Here is a 22,876-nt window from a genome sequence, read left to right on the forward strand (position 1 = left end):
ACTGTATAGTCCAATACATTTCTATATACTCATCATTTAAATTTCAATAATTATGGACTCAAGGCCAATATTGTTTCATCTACATCCGACCAACTTCCCTTCAATTCTGTAAGGCTTATCTCAGTATCCATACTGTTGATGCTTGAAATCCCTATTTAATATGCTATCGCAGGTGCAATGACTGGTGAGTGATAAAAAGAGTTGTTAGAAAATAGAGCTCTAGTCATTCATAAAGCATCAGAGACTCATCCCTATGATATATGTAATATGTGACAATTATTATATAATTGCTGAAACAATTATACATATATTCACATATGGTTTGAGGGAACACAAAATATTCTTGATTATGTTTATAAATAAAAATAATATCATTTCCTAGACAACTTGCTATATGATATAGATATATATGAAGTTTAGAACTTAAAAAACTGAAATGCAAAATAATATAGTTCTATAAAGCACCCTGCAATGTTAAGAGGAACTGTATTGCAAAGAAATTTACCTTGTATATACAGATGTGAACATACTTGCATACATGCATACAGATATACATGAAATTTAGAGTATAATATTAATATACAATACTAATAATGTAGAGATTTAATCTCATCATGGTTTGAAGTACCTGTTTGCTAACTATATTACCTAAAATCATTACTTTCTGTATTTACTAAGGCATGCCTGGGTGAGCATATTTGGTAGGTTATTTACTAAAGCATTAACATCTTATCAATGATCATAACAAAAAAGAAAATGATTTTCTTTCTCCTACTTCCATGAACTGTCATTGATTCCTCAGAGAAAGGCTGGACCTTGGAAGCCTTTCCCCTCTCATTGTTAATGTTGATAGGCTCAGTCTTTCATTGGTCTTCTGCAGGAAACCAGGATGCTGGGAAATCGTGGCTCTCCGTGTACCTTTATCTTTATTTACCTTCTTTTTCATGGCGTTATGGAAATAAAGCAGTATAAATCTCCCTGTTTAGAATGCTAAATCAACTATTCAATATGTGTGAATTCTAATTTGTGCAAGAGAGATGTTATTATGACTATATAATCAATATCAACTTAATAAGAAATTCAGTTATAAAAGATGTGAAATTAAGGATAAAACAACTGATTATATTTTAAATATTAATTTTATTTTCTTGTTCACAATGTTATATATTTGCTCATCTGTTCAATAAATTTATGAGAAATAAATAAATGTGATGTTTAATTTATTCAAATTCAGGGCTTACATGTGAAGTTACTTATTTATATTGTTTACAGAAGTGCATTTATTTTTATGCCGTGTGTCACAGAATATCCTCCTTTAGAGATCATTGTAGACAATGAAATACTATTACCTCCATACCCTGCCAGGCCATAGTCTTTTCTAAATAGATCATTACATGTCCATAAAATAAGTTAGGATAAATTCTTATATAAATACACTCCTAGTAGGGTTTCAAGCAAAATATTTTGAATAAATTTCATGTGTACTTGTGAAGAAAACTTATACTCATTTGAATGCCCCTGGAGTACTCTTTTTGAAAGTCAATAACTTTTCTTAAAAAAAAATAAGTCAAGCCATACAATTTGCTAAATATAAATCACAGTCATTTTACAAAACCTAAAATAGATTCGGAGCATTACAGCAAGTATTTCACTTGGCTAGTGGCCTCCCACAGAATACTCTGATGCAGTTATGCTAATAAAATGACAAATTTTATTCTATACTAGTCAGTTCAAGAAAGCAGCTTTTCATAGTTCAGTGCCTAACTCAATCATCATAAGAAAGGCTTCTCTTGGAAGCTGATGAGATCAGATGCAGAGACTCACAGCCAAAAATCAGATGAAGAGAAAGCCCCAATTGGAGATCACCACCAAGTCCCTTCCCTCAGAACACAGGGAAAGAAAGAATTGTAGGCGTCAGAGGGGTCAGGAACACACACAAAATCGAGTAAGCAGAGAACATCTGGGTTTACAGAGACTGATGCAGCAATCACAGAGCCTGCATTGGTCTGTACCATGGCCTCTGAATATATATTGTGGCTTTTAGCTTGTTTTTTTTTTTTTTTTTGTGGGACTCCTGTCAGTTGGAATGGGGTTGTCTCTGACTCTTTTGTCTGCTCTTGAGATCCTTATCCTCTTACTGGATTGCCTAGTCCATCTTTGATATGAGGGTTTGTGCCTAGTCTTATTGTATCTTGTTATGCCGTATTCTCTTGATATGCCTGTGAGGATCGCTCTTTTCTGAAAGGAAATGGAGGAGCAATAGATCTGGTGAAGAGGGGAAGTGTGTGTTGGGGCTGGGCTGGGAGGAGTGGAGGGAGGAGAAACTGCAGTCAGGATGTATTATATGAGAGAAGAATTTAAAAAAGAAAGCAGCTTTTTAATTTTCATCAAGAAATACAAAATATGAAATTAGCAAAAGACAGCTATGACTGAATACATTTGAGGCAAACTGCCATTCATCTTTGCTAAATTGATCTGCTGATTCTAGCAGAAATGAATCCAATGTTTTCTTTTGATGAGTCAAGGCCAAAAGAATACACGCAGACAAATGTTAAGAGTCATCTACTGAGACATCAGTTAAAGACCTTGCTTTTTTATTACACGTTTCAATGCCTACATCAGTACCTCTTGTTCTCTTCACAGGAAATTTACATCATTTAATACCCATTGCAACTATGTGGTTTATATGAGACATTCGAAAGAACTACTAATCAGAATAGAACTAGCAAACCCTCATATCAAGGATGGACTAGGCAATCCAGTAGGAGGATAAGGATCTCAAGAGCAGACAAAAGAGTCAGAGACAACTCCATTGTTATCCTCAATATTTTATGGGCATCATTTTATAAGTCCTTATAGTTACTCTAAAAGGTAGGTGTTATTCATGATTCCATTTATATTAATAATTTATCAGTAAAATAAAATAATATCATGCTTACAGATATATTCACAATCTATCATATAATGGATATGCTATAAATATATGGTGTAATACAGTAAGTAATGCTATATGTGACCAAATGCTCAAGATTGAGTTTAAATAGTCGACCAGTTCATAAAAATGAATTTTGACCTGGCTGAACATGGCTTGGTTTTATATTGGATACTAACTGAAACTTTGGGTATTTTATACAAAATTTCACTTTTAAAGAATGCCTTTAGTATAGATACCCTAGATAGAAATGCAGGGATGTTGTCTCCTGTACAAGTTGCAACAGAGGTCAGGTTTCCAGGAAGCAACGGTAACAGAACCAAGCTGTGAGATTGGGGAAAGTAAAGTGTTCAACTTATTCATAGCACACAAGTCTAAGATGACAGAAGAGTTTATTATTTATTTTTACTTGAGGGCAAAAATTTTGAAGTACTTGTACTTCTACCATCAGCCATAACTGTTTAAAAGCTTCCCAAACACACGATGTAAATCCTAGGGTAAGTCTAACTATTCCTTGTGCAGAGCACACAGACGCTGGAAGTCTGAGAAGCAACCTCCAACAAAAAGGTTACAGCAGCTAGCTTTTGGAAAGGGGAGTATCACAGTAAAAGATAGAGAATAACCTGCACAGATTACTTGTTTATTATTTGAAGATATAAACATGAAGGTCACTTTAGGAGAGAGAGAGAGAGAGAGAGAGAGAGAGAGAGAGAGAGAGAGAGAGAGAGAGAGAGAGAGAGAGAGAGAGAGGGGGAGAGAGAGAGAGAGAGAGAAAATGTTCCTAAATCCTATACCCTTATGTTACCCTATGAACTGGCACCTGACCGTGTAATCCTATGGATATATTGAGACTTGCTATGTATAAATTGTGTTGCTACAACTCTCCATCTTTTAGTGTAAAGTTAGGTTTAGCTGAAAACGAATGGAGAAATCTATAACACCGAAATGTTAATATCCTAGAAAAGGAGGGCATGATTTCTCAACCCTTATCTCAGAAACCCCATTTTGTTTGACATGTTCCAGCAAACATTAATGGGTGCTGTACCTTTATTTTTTTCAAAAGAACCTAAATAAAAAATGAGGGTCAATTTTGAAGATATTAAGCAGCAGCTGAAAAACTGCCCTCTATTTTAAAAATGATATTTTAATTAAACAAGGAATAAAACAAAAACAACACAACACACAAACAAAAAACCTCACCTAGCAGAAGGAAAGAACTACTTTTTCCTACCCATCCTTTAATTTTGTATTATGTATGTAATTTCTGAGAAATTGATACAACTTTGCTTTTCTGAAGGGGGAGGCTGAGTTTAGGTGCTGTCTACATACTTGTTTAAGGATCAGATGAAGGATCTCATAAGGTGACAGTTATAAGAAGCTTTTCTTAACGGTGCCTTTTGCAGATGGTGTTTCTATAGGCATTGCTATATAGGAAGGCTACAAAATTATAACTTTTATCCTAGGACATGCCATGAAACTTACTTACTCTGTGTATTCCCATGATTACTGACAAACTACACTCAACCATGGAAATCCTTATGCTACATTAAATCTCTAGCACGGACAGTTGTTAAAATTCAGTCCAAATACATGGAGACCTTTAATGATAAATATGGCATTCGTCATATGTCAGCAAACCAAAAATTAGTTTATTTTTTTGTTGGCTCTTGTGAAATTATTTTTTTCACCTTGATTTCATTGGGACATCACTGAATCATATACATGTATCAGTTTACCTCCACATGACAGATAAAAGTGTCTTCAGGCTAGATATTATGCTTAATTATTTTCTCTATGTAAATACCCTCTGTGAATTTTACATTTAAAGTGTAGGTAATGCCACTTCTTTAACTCTTGGATGAGGGATTTCCTCAATAGACTAACAAATGCTTATTTTGACAGCCATGCCCTTTGAGCACATCTGCTCTTATGCTCATGAATGTAAGCTGTGCTTATAAAAGTAAATACAACCTCAAGTTTAGTTTAAAAAATGAATTAAATACCTAACATAATAATGAAATACGAAGTTTCTTTCCCCATAGTTTATCACTTTTTTAGGATAGGCACCTCAATTTGGTCATGCTTAAACTATTCATCAAATTCATGTATATTTGGAAATTGAAATAAAAAAAACTGCTAGAAATCAATTTTTCAATCTTTGAGTGTTTGTACGGGCACATGTTTATGATGTGTGTGTCTGTGTAGATGTATGCCACAATGCAATTATGAAAGTAAGAGGAACCCTGCATGTCAGGTCTTTGCCTACATCCTGATTTAAGACAGAGTGTCTTTATTGTTCAATGCTGTGCACAATAGGCAGACTGACTCGTGGTTTTCTGAGGAGTCTCCATTTGCTACTTCCCATTTCACAGTAGGAGTTCTGGGATTACAAACACAGCTACACGCTTCCACCTTATCTGGCCTTTGAAGATTCATGCATCAGTCCCCACATTTTCAGCGTATAAACTTTGCTCACTGAGCTAGCACACCCATCCAGGAATTGGAATCAGAATTTTTTAGTGATAAGGAGGTGGTATAAGTCCATTACATTCATATATTACAACATCTGTGACTACTATACCTTTAAAATACTTGACTTTCATTTATGACAAGTTTTATTCCTTGTAACGATAGAATTATCATTGATGGGGCCATTGTACTAGACAAAGAATTCTTAAGAAACCTAGAGATATAAAATATGTAGATATTTAAATAGGTTTTTAGGAAGTAAAAGCCAGAAGGCAAAAGTTCTGAATCCTATACTTATCTCTTGACTTATATTTTTATATAACACACATATGCGCCCACACATACACATATTTTTATATTTAACTTCACACAGAAGTATGCCCTGCCCTTTCTTTTGCTGGTAATAAATGTGTGTTTATCATTCTTTAAAAAATCAACTTGCTTTTGAACATTTGTTTTAAGATCATATTAACCATTGCTATTTTAAAAATAGAAAATAGGCATTTTATTGCAAAATGAGAAGGAACAAATTACATTTTTAATTATTCTGAACAATATTCACCACAAATAATACCAGAATATCCACAGTCTCTGGCTTCTTTAACACAGGAAAAAATAAAAAAAGATTTGATTATATTTGGCACCTTTAAAGTTTAAGTAAAATGTTAAGATACAAATATATTTTAAATGTTTGTTTTAATATATGTTGGGTTGCCTTTAGTTTATTCTCAACCTGTGAGTTATAACCCCTACAGAGTCAAAAGTCTCTTTAACAAGCATTGTGTATCAGATATCCAGAATATCAGATATTTACATTACAATTCATAACAGTAACAAAATTAGACTTATAAAGTAACAACAAAAAATAATTGTTCGGTTGGGGGGGTCATCATAACATGGGTAACTCTGTTAAAGAGTCACAAAATTAGGAAGGTTGATAACCACTGGTCTAGGGAATAAATATCATGAACAGTAAAATAGATTTGAGTCTTTGTCTCTGTTTCTGTCTCTCTCTGTCTCTCTCTCTCTCTCTGTGTGTGTGTATTAGTTTGTATCTTTCTAATTAAGAAAGTTACATTCATAAGTTAAGAAAGCTATTCCTGGATTCTACTTACCAGATACATTTCTAGCTGTATCCTTTCTGATAACTATATTAGTTTAGTTAAGTGTGTGTGTGTGTGTGCGCGCGCGCGCGTGTGTGTGTGTGTGTGTGTGTGTGTGTGTGTGAGAGAGAGAGAGAGAGAGAGAGAGAGAGAGAGAGAGAGAGAAGAGAAAGATGAATTCTAAGGGCATTATTATACCATTTAGTCTCATTTTATAGACCTTTTTTAAAGTCTATACAGAAAATATCTTCAAATATCTTCAGAATTATTTTAGTAAGGAATAATTAGTAAAAAAGCTCTCATAAGACACATTTTAAATTACTTTTAACAAGTCTTACATAGCTTCCACATCCAATCAAACTCTCCCCTGCAGCAAATAAAATGCAACAGTGCTAAGATTTTAAGCATTATAGACACTGATGAACTAAGCTACAAATTAAAAGAAAATAGCTGTCAGCTGTAATTTTGATCCCACAATACACAAAGCAGAGTTCCAGTGAAAAGACCTATAACATATTAGGGATCCACAGTGACACAATATTCTTAGTTTGTGAAAGAATAGTATGTATTTTAAATTAAGTCATCAATGATTTGATACTTGTTTTGGGAACTTTATAAGCACAAGTATCCTAAAGAATTCAGTGTTTTCCTCACAAGACCAAAGCAACAGTGCATGAAATTGAACTCAAAAAGAGCCACCATTCTGTGTGATTTCTTGGCTGACACAATTTTGATATTTATAGCTTTACGAATGGGCCACTGGAGAAGAACTTGAAGCTTTCTCTGGCCAGGAAGGATTAATGAACGTGTGCACCTGGTAATTACACCACTCCATCTTCCTGAAAGCCCTCACGCTGCCTCCGTGGCAGGAACTATAATGAAAATGCATTGAAAATATCAATCTACAATTCCATAATTTAAATCTAAATAATAAAACTTGGTATCTTTTCTACCCACACATTCAAGATATGATATCAACATTGACAGCATTTAAATTTAAAACATAAAAACTGAATGCCAGCCTACTATGTAGCATGCTTTATTTCCAAAGTAAACCTCATGAGAGGTAAAAGAGACAATAAATATACGAAATAATTTACAGCATTCAAATGTACAACAGAAAGCCCATAATTGTTCACTTTTATTGAAACACAGAATACATTATAAATAATCTCTTCATGCAGACAGGGATATTCCCAAAGGTAAAAGGCACGGAGGTAAAATTGAGAAGTGTAAAGGGTCTTCTGAGTCCAGTTACCAATTCTGTCCCTCTTCAAAACTCTTACTTAAAGTCAAACCTCACTTAATAACTTTTATAGTATAAACAAAAGATAAATCATTTTACTTCTGTGCTTAACTATACATGAATTGTAAAATTATTTGATTAAAACCTGATACACAGTGTCTGAGTTGGACTCAAATGAACTGTCACAAAGCAAGTTATATCTTTTAAAACTTGAACAAATCAAACTTTTGACATTACTTATATTTTTCCTCAGAGAAAAATGCAACATTGAGCTTCAAACTAGTATTTCTAAGTGTGACAGCACCAATATATTATGTATGTATATATATTACACATAAATGTATTTTAATATAGCATATTAGATATATATCTGTCTTTAAAAAGTCAAGGTGTCCAAAAGCAAAGAAATGTTTTAAGATAAAGTTTTATGCTACTCAAATTTATGACCGTTTTAGTGAAGAAGAAAGAGAGAAATTTTAATGTAAGCACTGATAGTAAAAGTTAACTGCCATCTTAATGCGTAGGCATCAAGATTCCCCTGGCAGGAATCTCTTCAAAACACCTTTATTAAGCAGACGGGGGCACATGCTTTTTTGGGGGGAGATTGGGGTATCCTGTTACGGCTAAACTCTATTATTCCCTGATGAAGTATAGAAGGAAGAAATGTTCCAAGAGAGGGACGTGGATATGAATTGCCCCCTCCAGAGGAGCCAAACAAATTGTAAGAAGAGACTTCAAAAGCTAGAAGACCAGAGAGGCTCAAACCCTCACAGACCTGGGCTACTTGCCTTCACTGCTGCTCCTTCCACCCCCCCAATTTCCATTACAATGAGGTGGTTTAACTTGCGGGAATTAACACAAGGGTGCATTTTAGTTAATGCTTTGATCTACCGCCTTTTTTTCCCCCTGCCTCTAACTAGCTATAGCAGTATCACTTAATCCGGACCTCAGCCTTCCAAGTACAAAAGCATCTCCTCCCACCTACTGCTCACACGCTCCTGCATCAGAATAGAAGACTTACATAGAGGCTGCCAGACCTACGAAGAGCACTTTCCTCTCAACAGATGTCTTCCGGCTTTTTGGCGCACACACACTCAGACACACTTGCCTACCTTAATAAGGTGTGCAAACCCCCCTTCTGGTCCACAATGCTGATTTTAGCTCAGAACAGCCAGCAATGCCTCCGCACAAAGCTTTGCCATTGCTAGTGTGAAGAGAAAGAGCTGCTGGGATGCTGAATGGCACATCAGCCAACTTTGTGTGTAGCAAAGGCTCTAAAGAAATCCTGGGCTGAAGCTCTGCTGGATCATGGATTGGACTCAATTCCACTCCACACACAGCCTGCAATATCCAATAGAAACAGTTTCTGCAGGCACTTGGTGTATAGTTTTGCAAATGGAGGCAGACCCATATTTTCTTTTCTTTACATCACTGTGGCAAACTAAATATGTGATGCTCAACTGAAGATCATACATTAGAGACAACCAAGGACCATTTAAAAACTGGATTTCAAGCACTTAGAACTAAGTCAGGACTTGAGAACTATTTGTCCAAATAGCAAAGGCTGAAGTAATGATGGGATCAAATCAGAAGTTGCAAAGTTTCCACGAAAGGAAAAGTTATTTAAGTAAACATACTGATGATAAAGTATTTGTTAGTTTATTGAAATCAATTCCTGCTATTTTCTTTTTTCTTTAGTCATTCCTAACATGGTGGTAGTTCACTGCAGTGATCTTTTCCTCACTAAATGAATAACAGATTTTATTTTACCTCATCAATAACTATTTAGAGTCAGACTCACTAGAATGTATATCTATGTATTAAGCCCTGGAGCCAGTCATCGAAGCTGTGCACCAAACCACATGCTAGACTGAATAAAAATAACATTCTTCAAGAAAAATGTTGCTTCTGTTATGCCCTCTCCATGGTCCTAAATTTATAGGCACATTCTTTTCTATGCTACAGTCATAAAGGAAAATGTGAGCTTACAAGACAGTGGTGAGGTAATTTCTAAAGCCATAAGGAAAAGTTCCAGGATGCTGCTCACCACAGTTTCTTCTCACAGACATCCCCATTTGCCAGCAACCTCTGGCAAATGTCTGTAATAAGACACAGGTGTGTATAGATGACAACAGGAAAAGAACACACCTAAGTTAGCAGATGACATCCCCGATGCAGTTGGCTTTACTGTGTTGTTTATGAAAATAAATACAGATTATGATATTCTTGTTTCATTAATTAAGTACTTAAGCACACCTCCAAAGTCCCCCCACAATAAAATAGGGGGTTGATAACCTAAGAAGTTCTGAACTGTTTTTGAACCAAAACTGACTAGTCTATTTTTGATTGCTCACTACTCAATCTGGAAATGTCCTCTGAAGGAATCCTCATACCTATGCGTTCTGAGCACAGCAGTATGCATGCGTCAGAGAGATCTCACACTAGAGCCCCAGTGCATATCACTATACCTGTAATAACAATGCAATAAACATTTGATGGATAATCAGATAAATGGTAAGTAAAGGAGGGATTCACTGGGATTTATATCTTCAAGCCTGCTACTATAGGAATATGATTTTTACAAGAGTTGCTACTTGTGATGTCCAGCTTTTCAATCTTCTTTTCTCTCATAAAAATATGATCACCATTTGCCTTACAGATAGATTAAACTTGATAAAGCCTGCTATTTAAGGTGTCACTGCAGTGCCACCTTTGGACAAGTAAGTTATCTTGTTTGACAGATATGAAAATATTCTTCCCAAGTCACTAAATCAATATTGCACATCAGAGGAAATGATGTAAATTTGACCAGTTCCTAGCCAGCCCCTGAATGAATGTGGACTTCTCTTTTCTTGGTTAATTCGACAGTTTGAATAGCAGAGGCTATCAGAGAATCCTTAGCAGAATCCAAATTGAGCATCCTGAATTGAAAAAGAATCAAAGCACATCACCTAAACATTGCTCAGACCTGCCATTCATATTTTTATGCATCAGAAAACTTGAAAGAGAAAGACAAATTAGAATATAAATTAAACTGTACTTTCAAGAGTGGATGTAATAGCTTAGATATTTGCCATATTTATCCTTCTATTAACTGCATCTTCTCCTACTGTGAAAGAAGTAACTGAGTTGGGAATAATGGAGGCCAGAGACTCAAGTGTCCTGGCTCAGTTACCGACATACTTTTTGATCTCATTTAAGTCTTTTAAACTTTCTTTAAATGTCCACACATGGGAATGGAGTTAATAATATCTCAACAGGAAGTGTTCCTAAAAAATGCAATGTGAACAGAGATTCCTGATAGCTCAGCTATTAAAGGCTAACGCTCACAATTAAAATATCAAAAATATAATACAATACAAATCAAAGGGGTACATTTAAAAAAAATTCAGCATATGATACGCTAAGTCTAGGATGTACCTCAGCGTCTTCATTTGGAATAAGCACCCAAGTAATACTGATGCTGTTGCTCTGTAGGTTACAGTCATCAATGGAAATCATTGTTATTCTTCCAAGCCATAGTGAATTTTTCAGTTTTTCTTAAATCAACTCTTCTTATGATTTGCTCAACCAACAATTACTGGGCACCTATTCAAAATAGGAGCTGATAATAACAACATTTTGCAGATTGTGAAAACGTATTTGTCACCAGGTAAATACAGGTTCTATGTGAAAGTCACTGCCACCAAAACCAAAAGCTTGGGCACTAAGGATATCAGCTTACCATCTACACTGATGCAATTCACCACTTCTTTTTTATAAAGAACATAACTTGCTTATGCTGGAAACTCATGCAAGGAAAATAATCCACTTTTCAATACGCTAGCATCCTCTAGAGCTCTGTCAATTATTTAATTGAAAGGAACTTGATAGAATTAATATTCCCATCTTGAGAACTTTTGTAATCAAACATCTGCTTTTTATTCCACTAAAAGTAAATAATAATACCGTGATCATAATTCAATACTTTTTGTGCCCTCACACAAGAGACATGACTAAAACTAAACTTCAGAATTTCATGGAAATTCAAACTCACTCTTCCTCTTTTAAAACACCCAAAATATGGGTGCCCAAGGAACTTTCTGTATCATCATAAATAACAAATGAATCCTTTTCAACAGTTGTGTTGGTGATATTTTGGAAAGTGACTTTCCATATACAGATGAAACAGACGTGCATCAAAAATCATAAAGCATGGAGATGATCAGTGATTCGGTGAGATAGAATAAGGGACACTAGCCTCTTTATGAGCTATCAAAAATTAGTATACAACTGACGTGAAATTTGTGCACTTATTTTTCTGCAGACTTAGTTTCACAACTAAACCCTTAAACTTCTTTTATTTGCTAACACAAGTATGGTACCGACATCATTGGCAGCGTTCTTGACTCTGGTGAAGGATGTGATATATTTACTTTTGAATACTATGCTGAAAACATTTGAGAGTAATGTTAAGCAAGGCTAGGAGCCAGGAATGGTGAATCACACCTGAAACCAGCACCGAGGATGCAGACAGAGGAATCTCAGTGAGGTTCAGGTGAGCCTGGCCCTCATAAAGAGTTCCAGGCTACAACAAGAGACCCTATGTCAATAAAACAAACAAATGCGCACACAGACAAAATGACTAGGGGACAACAGAAAACCTTCTGATGATGTCTGACCCGAGCTAGAGTTTAAAGGGGTTCAAGAATTGAAGGAAACGAAACATATGATCACATGCAATATCATGAGTGTCCATGTTTTTTGTTAGTGTTTTTTGTTTGTTCGCCTGCTTTTTTGTATAAATTAAAGGGCTTATTTGGGTAAAACTGGTGAGAAACTTGGAAATCACCCACAAAATAACAATCTGTCATATCGGCTTAAATAGCATGTGTGACTGCTACTGAAAATGTGGCCCACTGACAAGCATTATTTCTATAACTCTGAGCTTTTCTTTAAGAATGCCAATCTCTGATCATACTCCATATAAGCTAAATGAGGGTTGTATAACTAACGGGAGGCTTCTCCATACCAGTGACTGAGAAGCACAGCCACAAATGGTATCTTGGAGGCCATGGTAGTCTCTTGAAGGATTTAAAGAAGGAAGTGACATTATTAAATTTGTATTTCAGAAAAAAAAAGTGATATTAGGCCCATTCATTTCCTCAAGGCATTGACCTAGGGACTGGGAATTTAGCTCTACATAGTGTGGATTCTATGAATATTCTTATTCAGTATTCATTCAACAAACATTAATTGTGTGCCAGGTTTCATTTGATTTCTACAAAAGCTTAAATTAGACACTATCGTACACTATCAACTGTGTTTTTTAATATAGCCCAGTTTTGCTGGCCAGCACAGATAGCAGTTGAGAATTTCCTAACATTCTATACTCTAATTGTTGGCTCTAATCTAAAACAGTTTTGTTGGTGCAGTCTGACAATGTTTTTATTTCACCGTTTCTACTCTATGGCAACTTAACCCAAATTGAAGCTGTAGTAAAATATCCCAAGATTCTAAGTATGCAGAACATGGCTCTCTTTTTAATAATTGTGAATGTCTTATCTGAACGTGCATGGATTTGCTGTAGTGAGCTATTTAAAGCTAGCTAGTCTATTTCATGAATATTTTGTCCTTGCTTCCCATATGAAAAGATAGTGAACAGAAGTAGACTGGGGGCTCTCAGACTGAAGTTAGCCATTCCTGGTTTATCTGCCTCGCTGTGATCTTCCAATTCAGAATCATTGTGAAGTAAACTAATTACTGGGGCTAAATATAAATGCAGCAAGTTCCTCACTTACTTCTGTTTTGGTTGTGAAAGTCTCATACTTCCTACTCCTGACTACAGTTCAGGAGTCTCCCAAATTTCAGTGGTACTTCTAAATACTATTTCATGCATTCTTATACTCTCAAATCGCTTGAAAGGAGGCTGTGTTGGAAGTGACGATGAGTGAAATAAGTTAGGAGACAGGCAAGCTTTGCACTAGAGAGTGACTAGGACATTGCAATCCGACTCTATCTTTATTTGTAACTTCTTCCAGAATAGACCTTGTTATGAATTTTCAGCTTAGTCAATTTAGATGATAAAGTGCTACTAGTTGGAAAACTCTAACTTTGAATGAAACTCAACTTTATTATTTTTCTCATGCTGTGACAAAATATGTGACAAGGAGTGTTTAAAGAGGAATTTATTCCGAGACACAGCTTGAGGGGATATATTCCTTCACAGTGGAGAAGCCATGAAGAAGATTCTGAAGGCCAGCTGATCACATCGCATCCACCAACAGAAAGTGTATAAAATAGCCAGGTCCTCTCCTGGTAACCCACCTTCTATATCAAGGCTCTGCCCTCTGAAGATTCCACAACTTTACCAAACAGTGTCTCTTATTCTGGGGACCAAGTGCTCATACAAATGAACTGATAAAGGACATTTCATATTCTAATTATAATACAGCCCAATGTTAAAATAGAGCCTTCCATAAACAGCAGCTGTGGACCTTTTATAGGACTTCAGGTTTCTACTATTTTATATGTGTGTGTGTGTGTGTGTGTGTGTGTGTTTATATATGAGAATAAAATATTGTAGTTATTTGGAAAATTATGTATAATAAAGTATATATAGCTTTTTGGCACTTATTACCTTCTCAATAAATATCAGATTCTTTTTCTCCAGTCATTCCATTGTCATTGAAAACTTCTGAAATGTAAAAATTTAGCTACATAAAATGGCTGCTTATACATCTGAGCAGATGAGTTAGTTGAATTACAAGATGAATTATAAAGAATATTCTGGAATGAATAAGGTGTGCATTATATTATTTGCAACAAAAGACTTTCCCAGATAAAGCTAGAAAAGACTAACATCCAAGAAGACACTGACATTAATTCTCAGTACCCAATAGGCATATAAAAATACTGAGAACAAGTGGAGTGAAATAACTTACTTAGGGTCTAGGTTTAGATGGTAACAAAATAAGGGTTGAAGCCTAGTGAATTTGAAGCTTCAAGAAGGTAGAAAAGTTGAGAGAGAGAGAGAGAGAGAGAGAGAGAGAGAGAGAGAGAGAGAGAGAGAGAGAGAGAGAGAGAGTGGGCAAGGAAAGAAAGGAGATGATGGGCACCTGTGATCCAGAGTTAACTTGTTTTGGTCCTCACTGCATGTGTCCTCTCCTCAACAAGTTATATTTTTCAGGTCAATTGGAGACAATCTTCAGCCTCTCCTGTGGAAATTCTATAGAACTGCATAAAGCACCAAAGGACAATAACAAGCAAGGACAAGTGAGGAGAGGACATCTTTAGGTTCTTCATGTGTCAAAGACAATTGAGCAATTTTAGAGATGCACACACACAAAGCAAATCCCAGTGAAAGCCCTCCTTTGAACTACCATGCCAAAGAAACCAAAAGAAAATGCAAAATGTTAGGAACTGACACTATCCTGAAGACCCTGCCTAAGCAGCCATCCACTCTAAAGTGCATAACTTAAATGTCTTCATATAACTTAATCTCCAATGTTGAGCTTAAGCCCATAAATAACCTCACAGATTCCATTTCTGCATCCAATTTTACTTTTTATGACTTCATTAGGATCTCTTAAAATCTTTTAAACCTACCCAAATTCTAAAACCAAATAAACATTTGTCTCTAGCATTGAACCTAAGTTTTCTATCATTTACTATAGTCTCGTTAACCGCTTTACCTTGGAATTGTCCTAGATTTCATTCTTCCCTTCATAACTCATACTGTATTCTTCAGCGAACTAGTACTGCTACCTTCCAAATATTCTTCAAACCCTTCTCTTTTGCCCTTGCTTACACTGCAATCATTCTTGTTCCAAACTGCCTTCAGTATTTCCCTTGACCTCTTGCAAAAAAAACAAAAAACAAAACAAAAAAAAAAAAAACAAAAAAAAAACCTTCTTCCTAATTAATGACTCTGTAGTCTTTCCTACTGCAAAGGGGCTGCTCTCTAGGAGCCTAAAGAAATACATCAAATTTTCCCCACGCAAACAATGAGTCCAGGTTTCCAAATCTTTAGAAGAAAGAAAATTAAAGTAAAAGTGGATGACTCATCGTCAGGGGGTGAGGAAGTTAATGATTTGAATGTATTTAACTAAAAGGGACTAGCTTTGAGGTGCTTCCATTATAACGATGCAACTATTTTATTTTGGTTCTGTCTGAGGGTTGAATGCATGTCCTTATGGTTTCTAGGCAAGTGCTCTATCAGCGAGCTACATCCTTAGGCCCCAAATGAGCTCCTTTATATAAAATAGTTCACTTTTAATTAAAATTTTCTATTTCAAGTTAAGTGTATGAATGTTTTACTTGCATGTATGTTTTATGCCCCATATGCATGTCTAGTGCCTGTGAGGGGAAAAAAAAATAAAAGGACATTGAATCTCCTGGAACTTAAGCACTATGCTTGTGCCAGGAACTGAACCGAGGTCCTCTTAACCATTGAACCATTATTAAAGGCAACATGTACTATAATTGCTACTGCTGTGTATGTGTTAATACCTGGCACACAGCATGCACTTCAGAAACACTTGATGGATGGACAAATGAGTGCACAAGTAAGTTTAAGTACCAGAAATTATAATCATGTATAGTGGATTAATTACAAATGCTCAGTTTGGCCAAACTGAATAAATTCCTTGTTACTCTTTAAAACTAAATTGGCAAAAAAATTATTCCAATGGCTTCATGATAAAATAAAATACACTATTTGCAATTTTATTTCATTTTACAATGCACATGCATGTTATCATGTAGTACCGTAATAGAAGAGCACAAACAGACACTGAAAGAGAGAGCAAAAGAGGGAAAGAGAGGGAAAGAGAGAGAGAGAGAGAGAGAACTTCCATGGAGAAGAATCAATAAAAGCAGTGCCAAGATTACAAATTATTTTCTGAACACTTGAAAGGCACCTGTTTAATTATCTGCTAGATTGTGTCTATCCTTTCCAATTCAGATCCTTTTGCCTCTGCCTGTGCAGTCAGGCATACTCAACCCTGAAATCAAGCTTGTTCTTGAACAGAAGAATTCAGCGGGGCTACATTTCATAGCTTGGTCTGAAAATTGTGTTTCATGTATAAATAAGCAGAAATATCACATAAGATACTGTGGTCTGATCCTGCATGCTCGGAGTAAGAGGTCAAGTGCTTAGATTTACAGAAGCTTTTACAGTGTGTTGTGTGAAAAAGTTAATACTATGCGTGGATGGCAATGTGAGCTTTGAAGGCAGGTTCCTTGAAGTCAGGATCGTTTTGTCGTTAAACTCTCACTCTGTCACTTGCTAAACTTTCTGATCTTGGTCTTGTATCTCAATGTGTCAAAGCTGTACTTTCTTCAGGTGTAATTTGGAAACAATAACAGAGACAACTACAAGGATTATTTTGAGTAGTAAAAGAAATGTGCATTCAGCACAGAGATAGACTTATGTAACGTTACATGGTATTGACTCTACTGTTCAGTTAAGTTAGAGAGAATCATAATGTTTTGTACCTTAAAGCAGTCAAAGAATCAAACTCAGTCCCTTTTACATTGTAGTGCCCAATATATGTCCAAAAAATCAATACTCCATGTGTATAATGATTTATAAATTTGAGAGTAGTAAATTTTAGGGTCAAATAATAGTGTCTATAATATTTGAGACATTACAATTTAAAACATTTATCTTTTTTCTTCCAATTGCTTCTACTCACAGAATTTCTGTGAAGCTCTTTCCTATTTATTCTCATGGGAGGCATACTGGGGAATGTTACAAATACTATTTAACTTGATCTTTTTCCTTTTTGGTTGGAATTTGAGGCTTCAGCATCTTGTAGAATGTATTTCAGCAAAGGGAAATATTTAGTGATAGAAGATAACCATGGAATTTTGTACGCAGCATCTTTTACGTTAGTGGGTAGGATTTTATGAATTGGTTGAATTATTTCACTGATTTTTTTTTTTTTTACAGACAATAGATTCTGATGGCAGTTTCCCCTCCCATCTCCTCACCCACCTAGTTCCAGGATTTTTCTTTTCTCTCTCTTTAAAAAGGAAAAAAAAAACAGAATTTTTTAAAAGACAGAAAATTCTAGCGGGCACACACACAGTACAACACAAAAGCAGAAACCATAATATACAAGCAAAAATCAGTAGAAAGATAGTTGAAATTCATTCCTCCTCTGCATATACTGTTGTTCCAGTAAACTACAAAACTGGGAGCTTGCTTTAATTTTACTATAAATGTCTCTGAAATCATGGAGATAACTTTAAAAGAACAGAAATCTGGTAATGGTGGGGCATTGCAGAAATCTCAATACTGTGGTTGAAGTGGTTGAAGCTGGTGAATCAACTGTAAGGTCAATCCTGCCTGAAGTACACAAGACTGCTCCAAAAGATTTTTTAAAACAAAACACAAGGCAAAAAAGAAAGAGAGAGGGAGGGAGGGAGGGAAGGAGGGAGGGAGGGAGGGGGGAGGGAGAGGGGAGGGAGGGAGAGAGGGAAAAAGGGATGAGGTAAGGGAGGAAATAAACAGTTGGATTATATAATAAACTCTAGTTTAATATTTAACCTTAATTTTCCTTGCTGGGTCCAAGCAAATTACTTTATTGCCTTTGATGGCTTCTGCAAATAATTGGTCTCTCTCCTTCTTTATTGCCTCCTTGACCTATTAAGTTTTCACTTGATGTTTTCTCATGCATGAATATGCCAGGAACATTTACCCAGGTCTAATAAATAACATTCTAAAATAATACACATAAACTCTATAATATATGCTTCAATCCTTGCCAATTTTCCTAAAGATATACTTTCTCTATCTGTGTTAGTCCACTTTTCTTTTCTTTCTATTTTCTACTTTATGCTGATTGATTGATCTTTTCTTGAAACTCTTGGATGGGCTTCCTCTTTATTACCCCCCATCTATGACATCCTCGGGTTCACATATAGATAATGAAGTAGATTTATAGCTTAGAAACATCAGATTCTGATGAATAAATATAAAACAAAACACTGAACTGAGAAACACAGGATATCTCTATATTGAAGCAGGGAAGCTCATGAGTTAGTCAAGGCTTGGAAGGTGACATAGATGTGTCATAAGCAGAGACCCATTACAGCTAATGATTTTTATTCCTGTTTAGAAAATTACTCTTGGACAAGGGCAGTTAAATGTTCTACATAAGCTTATATTATACATATTGTTTATCATCACACATAATTTATCTTATAGATTTGTCCCTAAGTATCTTGAGGACCCAAGCTCTCATTGTCTTTCAACAAACAGTTTTTATTCAATACAAAGAAAGGTACTAAAGAATTTAAAAAATACTTTCACATAATTTACATCAGTTGTATCTTCCTTCATTCTTTAAACTTTAAGAGTGTGTGGCTCCTGGGGTATGTTAGGCTAGTTGAATTTTTGTGTCTGTTTCATTTATCTACTGCATTATATTTAAATCCTCATTAAAATTCTAGAATTCCCAGATAATTTAGGTATCAACGTTAATTTGTAACAAAGAAATGACTGGAATGGGATGAGGAAAATAAGAACTTGTTCTATTTAACCTTTTAAATGTGATTATTCTCTCTAAAACATTCTTAGTTTCATCATTGACTTGTGTTTGCAGATGCAGTTGTGAAAACCCATGGAATGACTCACATAGCTTCGAATTCTTAGCCCCAGAATCACAAAACATATTCAGTCTTTCTGGCACTCTTTGCTTAAATCACACACATATACTAGTTCATTAAAATAATGATTCAGAACTCTTTCTTCCTCTCTCAACAGCCATTAATCTGTAGCTCTTTACCTAGGGGTATGATCATATGAAAATTCCCATTTGTGAATTGATGGGTGAACTGGCGTTATCATTATGTTGGTGTTAGTCAGGGAACCAAACTGTTGAGAGTTCAGGGGAGAAATATCCTGGATGGGTATAAATGGGACAAAATCTATGAAGCAATATTTTTGTACTCTAGCCCTTTCTGTTTTTCTTCCCTGTCTTTCATAATTTTTCTCTAAGCCTTGGGTTTGGAGGCTGCAGTGCAACTGTATCAGGTGGAATTGGGCACATCATGTACATATGAGCAAAGGTAAATTAGTGCTCTAGGTTATACATACATATGTGTGTGTTCATGTAAAATTATAATTAAAAATAGATCACCAGTTGGGGACAGGGGCGAGATGTTGGATAGGAATGATATAATGTCATAAATAATAAAACTATTGATAAAAGAATGGAAAGTATAAATTAATAGCAGGAGATGTGCATGCATCCCAAAATAAGATGTTGATTACACAATAGACTATTGAAAATATGATAGTGTAGTACTATTTCAGGTTTTAGTGGTAATAGAAAGAAAAGTTTTAACAGCAATAATAAATACAGCCAAAAAATAATAATAAATGCAGCCACCATATAGTACCATCTATTCACAACCCCATGCCATATGTCCCTTCTCTATAATTGCCATGGAAGACAAACTTCCATCCCTTCAGTATCTTAACTAATTTCGGTGTGGAGAAAGGATGGGTGACATCTCCAATGATAACAAAAGTGAAAGTGCTCTAATATCCATTCTTTCCATTAGAATTTGTATATTTTGTGCTTAACATAAAGATAATGACAACAAAGGGAATAACTATCATAAAATTTTATAAAGAAAATATAAAGGAAAAATTCTCAAGCAAATTAATTTCAGTATGTATAATGATAAATTCCAATGTATATTTAAGATATTTAAGAAAGTATGTACCTTCTATTTTCTACAACTGAGAAATCATATGTCATGCCATGCCAAGTAACCTCTTTGTCATACTCCTGTGATATCTGTTACTTCTTATATAATTCCTTATTTCAAAAAGAACTGGTGTGGTGGCATATGCATGCTTTTAATCATAGCACTCAGGAGGAACAGGCAGTTCTTGAGTTCAAGGCTAGCCTAGTCTACAGAGCTAATTGCAAGGTAGCCAGAGCTACACACAGAAACCCTATCATAAAAAACAGAAACAAAAAATGGAGGAGGAGATGTAGGAAAAGAAGGAGGAGGAAGAAGGAAAAACCATGGAACTGTGATAGTACTCTGGTTGCTGAAACAATGTTAGAAATTTTTTTTTTCTTTACTAGTTCCTATGCTGGTAACATTGAGTCTCAGACGTATTTCTTATGTCCTTAGCAAAGTTACATTTCTACAATCTCATTCTAGTTTGATTCCTATTGGGGACAGTAGTGCTCCTCCTTACTTTGGATGATACCTTCACACTTCTCCCTTGGCTCCCATTCCCAATTAGCAGCACCAATCGTTGATCTAGCAGTGACATAGTTTGTCTGATTCTTTAGCCCTCATAGTGTCCCTTTCCCCTTTTGTTCATAAAACCTGAGAGATGATAGCAGGCTCTTTCCATTGCTGTTACCTACGGATCTGCCTTTTTATCGTTTGTTTGACATTATGACAACTTCAATCGTCTTATAATTAATTCTGAATATTAATTTCTTCCTATCAGAACAGGATCATTCTTTGCTATGAGATCCTTTTTATTCCTGTTGACTGTTTAGTACTATCTGTGTAAATACCCAGTAAATGTCAGTGAAATCTGAAATTTAACAACCAAAAATGTCGCCAGATATTGACAGTTGTTCAGTATTAAGAATTGCCTCTAGGAGAGAACCACTACATAAAATGTATAAAACACTGTATTTACCTGACAGAATACTATTCATTCAAACTATATTTACCCCATCATATATGAAAATACAGTGGGAATACATTCTTTTTGTATAAGAGTTATGATGTCTGTAACCAGAAAATAACAGATAGGTAAATTAACTAACAAATGCAGATTTTGCCAGTGGGGCAGGGAGCAGGAAGAATGGGGCAGAGGTAGAGGGAGAGTGCAGGGAGATACAGCACAAATTTGGGACATTTGGGGGATGATGTGGCAACCTAGTAACGTGGAAACTTCCTGAATCTATATGCTTAATCCTAGTGAGGACTACTGGTAACGGAGGATACAGAACCTGTGCTGACCTGACCACCTTCTGTAGCCAGGCAAAGCTTCCAGTGGTGGGAGTAGTTTTCATTCAGTTAAACTGTTGGCCAAGAAGGTACCCGGCAGATGGGTAAACAGCCCAGGCTGATGCTAGGACAGAAGGTCACTCCCTGAAAACTGACATCCACAGAGCCCACTGAAATGTACCGAGATCACGCTGGTACCTGCATGGAGCCTTTACCCCTCCTGATGTTCTAGTTTCCGGCATTGAAAGATCCTCTTCAGGCTGCAGAAAGTAAGACCTGGACACCAACACGACCCTAGACCTACAATCTTTCCTGCCTGCAAGATGTGGAGTACTTGTTGAAGTGGCCAAACAATATCTGCTTTAACTTCAGGCCTACACTACAAGAAGAAACCCATGCCTCACTGTCTGGATGACCAAAGACATAGGGGTAGAACCAAACATGACTGGCAAAAAAAAATGGCATGACTCCTAATGATATTCTGATATCCTCATAGATTGGTGCCTTTTCCACTTGTCATCACAGAGGCTTCCTCTGGCATGAGATGGGAGCAGGTACAGGGACCCAAAGTCAGATCCTATGTGGAAACGGAGTCTCAACTGGAGGTCTCCATTGGGTCCCATCCCTTGCTGGGAACCCAGTTGAAGAGAGGGAGGAAATATTATAGGAGTGAAATGGGGATGGAAGGAACAAGAAGAACATGGCCCAATTAATCAAAGAAGCAGGGCTCATAGGGGCTCACAGAGACTGAAGAAGGAAACATGGGGCCTGCAAGGGTGTGTACCAGGTCCTCTGTGTGTGTCTACCGCTGTTAGCAAGCATGGTGTTTTTGTGGGTCTCCTAACAATAGGAAGTGGAGTATCTCTGACTCTTTTGTGTGTTTTTTTAATTGATTTTTATTGAGCTCTACATTTTTCTCTGCTCCCCTTTTGTCTTTTCTTCTATTGAGTTATCTTGTTTAGCCTTGATATGATGGCTTTTGCCTTGTCTTATTATATCTTCTTTTGTAGTGTTTGGTTGTTGTTTCTTGGAGGCCTGCTGTATTCTCAGGAGAAACAGAGTGGGCGTTGATCTGAGGGAGAGGGGAGGTACGGAGAATCTGGGAGGAGTGGGGAGAAGGGAAACATTTTTAAAAATTAAAAATTA

General features: G+C 36.0%; 1 protein-coding gene across 9 annotated transcripts in view; it reads right to left on the reverse strand.

Annotated features, from left to right (window-relative positions):
* Dmd (dystrophin) overlaps positions 1–22,876 on the reverse strand; it is a 2,313,977-nt gene that overhangs the window by 1,044,277 nt on the left and 1,246,824 nt on the right. The window contains exon 1 of one of the 9 annotated variants that reach the window (XM_075957220.1): positions 8,863–8,929. The exons of the other annotated variants lie outside the window; for them this stretch is intronic. The gene's annotated coding sequence lies outside the window, so the exon portion shown is untranslated. Of the gene's footprint in view, positions 1–8,862; positions 8,930–22,876 lie in introns of those variants that run through there. 9 annotated transcript variants of the gene reach the window in all.

Source organism: Microtus pennsylvanicus, chromosome X, assembly GCF_037038515.1.
Source record: "Microtus pennsylvanicus isolate mMicPen1 chromosome X, mMicPen1.hap1, whole genome shotgun sequence".
NCBI lineage: Eukaryota > Metazoa > Chordata > Mammalia > Rodentia > Cricetidae > Microtus > Microtus pennsylvanicus.